The sequence below is a fragment of the Schistocerca gregaria genome, chromosome 4 (assembly GCF_023897955.1).
Source record: "Schistocerca gregaria isolate iqSchGreg1 chromosome 4, iqSchGreg1.2, whole genome shotgun sequence".
NCBI lineage: Eukaryota > Metazoa > Arthropoda > Insecta > Orthoptera > Acrididae > Schistocerca > Schistocerca gregaria.
In genome coordinates, this window is record NC_064923.1 from 481,396,346 (window position 1) to 481,399,866 (window position 3,521).

The 3,521-nt window shown below is 47.8% G+C and overlaps 1 non-coding gene across 1 annotated transcript; it reads left to right on the forward strand.

Moving 5' to 3' along the window:
• The first annotated feature begins 3,083 nt into the window (after positions 1-3,083).
• Positions 3,084-3,158, forward strand: Trnat-ugu (transfer RNA threonine (anticodon UGU)). Its single transcript has one exon. It is a non-coding gene; the product is annotated as a tRNA-Thr (tRNA).
• Positions 3,159-3,521: the final 363 nt, after the last annotated feature.

Genomic DNA, 3,521 nt, shown 5'->3' on the forward strand with positions numbered 1-3,521 from the left:
CTGAAAACCAAAAGCTTCAGCACTGCGTTCTGGAACAGTGGCTAGACAACAGCCAAGAGAGATGTGGAACTGCAGTGGAAGGTGCCATTGCACTAATAACGTATCAGAAGTATGGACCCGAACAGTAAATACATTAATATCAGAAGTTCATCCGAATGTTCACTCATTAGTGAAAAATCTTGAAGAAGATGCAGAGCACCACAGCGACCAGACTGACCGACTAATTTCTAGCTTGGATGGGAGCGGAAGAAAAAAGTCAGCAATGAAGACTGACGAAACAGTTACAAAGGATTTGAAGAAACTCCAAACCGGGGGGAACTTAAAATTACATATGGCTTGTGTGGCTGCCACACAGTACTTTTTCAGGCACTTCGGATGCGATTTCAACATTGAAACTTTGGGAACTTATTGTCCATGAGTTGTACTAACAAATAAAAAATAAATCGAAAGTTGACATTTTTGGTCAATTTCATGATTATTCCCCCTTAAGTTAAAACATTTTTTATAAAGAAGTTTCAATTTCTTTGGAGTACTCTGGAAATACTCCAGACATGTGTTGATTTTGTACCGTTAAGAGCGACGTGTTGGGCTCTGTCCGCAAGGAAATCTTGAATCAAGTAACAAATCCGGTATAACACTGAATAGATTTCTGTAACCGGCAGTGCGGGACGTGTCATATTGCTTCCTGAAGTCAAGGAACACAGTGCTATGGATGTCATAGGAGGAACAGAGCGAGCTGGGTTTCGTACTACCTCTGCTTACGGTATCCATGTTGATTTTCATAGATATCACGGAAATATTCCGTGGTACGATACTGCAGCGCCTGGGTTGTTCCGAATTACGATGCAGTTTTCCTTCGCACAGACAATATTAATCCGCCAACACCGGGAAAGCGACTTTAAATTAAAATGTGTCTCCTGTACGCGGGCAACGGCCTTGCCGCAATGGATACACCGGTTCCCGTGAGATTACCGAAGTTTCTCGCTGTCGGGCGTGGTCGGCACTTGGATAGGTGACCATCCAGGCCGCCATGCGCTGTTGCCATTTTCCAGGGTGCACTCAGCCTCGTGATGCCAACTGAAGAGCTACTCGATCGAATTGTAGCGGCTTCGGTCAAGAATAGCATCATAACGACCGGGAGAGCGGTGTGCTGACCCCATGCCCCTCCTATCCGCATCCTCCACTGAGGATGACACGGCGGTCAGATGGTTCCAATAGGCCACTAGTGGCCTGACGCCAGAGTGCTTAAAAAAAAAAAAAAGAGTGCTCCTGTACGCGAATGCAGATAACGAATGTACGTTAGAAGGTTGTAGATACGTGGTTGACGATATATGGAAGTTTGGGTCTCGTCATGAGACGTGCTCGGATAGCCTAGCGGTAAGCCGGCCGCTCTCAATAAGCGGGAAATCCGGGTTCGAGTCCCGGTCCGGCACAAATTTTGTTTACAGTCATTCCATTAAACAGCTGATGGTCGTCCTTATTCACAGCTGCGAATATACTGTATTTCTTGAACTTTCGTGACACCAGAAGAAGCTGTAGATGGTAAATGCTATAGGGTGAGACAGAGACAGAATTATATTCATCGAATAACTGAAGGGTTGGGTTCAAGCGCTACCGTAAGATGAAGTGTTTGGCCCAGAAAAGGTAGTTATGGTGGACAGTGTCAGACTAGTGATAGGATTCAAAAATGGTTCAAATGGCTCTGAGCACTATGGGACTCAACATCAGAGGTCATCAGTCCTCTAGAACTTAGAACTACTTAAACCTAACTAACTTAAGGACATCACACACAGCCATGCCCGAGACAGGATTCCTGCGACCGTAGCAGTCGCGCAGTTGCGGACTGAAGGGCCTCGAACCGATCGGCCACCGAGACCGGCAGTGATAAGATCATATGTTTACTGAGATGGTATCTGTTCTTCCGGACATGTCCGAAAGAACAGATACCATCGGTGACCAAGCAGGTCGTTAGAATAAAATTACAATGAAATGAACACCCTTAGCTGCTTACAGGCTTTGGCATACGTCAACGGGGACAGATGAAAATGTGTGCCCCGAACGGAACTCGAACCTGGGATCTCCTGCTTACATGACAAACGCTCTGTCCACCTGAGCCACCGAGGTCACAGAGGAGAGCGCGACTGCCGGGATTTATCTCTGGCACGCCTCCAGCGAAACACACATTCTCAACGTATTGTCCCGCACTACATTCGTAGTGCCCCCGCCCATTATACTCATTATTCGCGGCGCGTTGCCGATTCCCGTAAGAGTTCGGGCACTGTTTGTGCGTTCGCTGGAGGCGTGTCAGAGATAAATCCCTGCAGTCGTGCTATCCTCTGTTTTCTCGGTGGCTCAGGTGGATAGTGCGTCTGTCATGTAAGCAGGAGATCGCGGGTTCGAGTCCTGGTCGGGGCACACATTTTCAACTGTCCCCGTTGACGTATGTCTTCGCCTGCAAGCGGCGAAGGGTGTCCATTTTACTGTAAGTGATAAGATTGTTAGCGGGTGAAAAGACATCTGCCGGGAATCTCTTTCTCTCCCCGTGCCATCTACGAAAGGAATAGAAAATGGGAGAATGATATCTATACATGACGATAGTATCTGTTCCCGAAAGAACTGTTACCGTAGATGACCATGCAGCTTTGCTAGAAATGAAATGATAATTAAATGGACACCCTAGCTGCAAACAGGCGTTGATGTACTTCATTAGGGACATGTTGAAAATGTGTGACCCGACCGGGACTCGAACCCGGGATCTCCTGCTTACATGGCAGACGTTCTATCCATCTGAGCCATCGAGGGCACAGAGGATAGCGCGCCTGCAGGGACGTATACCTTGCACGCTCCCCGTGAGACCCACATTCCCAAAATGTCCACACCACTACATTTGAGTGCGCCTAAGAGATGTTTGCCCATCATACTCATTACTCGTGGCAGATTAATCTACCAAGTCCCGTACGAGTTCGGGCATAGGGTTTGCGTTCGCACAAGAAGCTCAATGGCCGGGAAGCCATGTTTTAACTATACATGACGATAGTATCTGTTCCCGAAAGAACTGTTACCGTAGATGACCATGCAGCTTTGCCCTCGGTGGCTCAGATGGATAGAGCGTCTGCCATGTAAGCAGGAGATCCCGGGTTCGAGTCCCGGTCGGGGCACACATTTTCAACATGTCCCTAATTAAGTACATCAACGCCTGTTTTGCAGCTAGGGTGTCCATTTAATTATCATTTCAGAATGATATCCGCCGCCATAGGCCATTCAGTGGCAGACGGAGCACAAATGTAGAAGCACTTCCTTGCCACCAGCTCCCAAGGGCCTTAACTCTACTAAGCGTCAGTGGGAAGTCATCGATTGTCCTGACGACAGTAGGGATGATTTTTCAGTCGTACGTCGACGGTTATGGAGGTACTACAGCAAATGCTACACCACGTACCAGGTACCTATCATCGCCAGACTAACTTGCAGCCAATTTTCGTGTTGTGTTGGAAATAGCAGCTACTCCTGACGCCTGCAGCTGG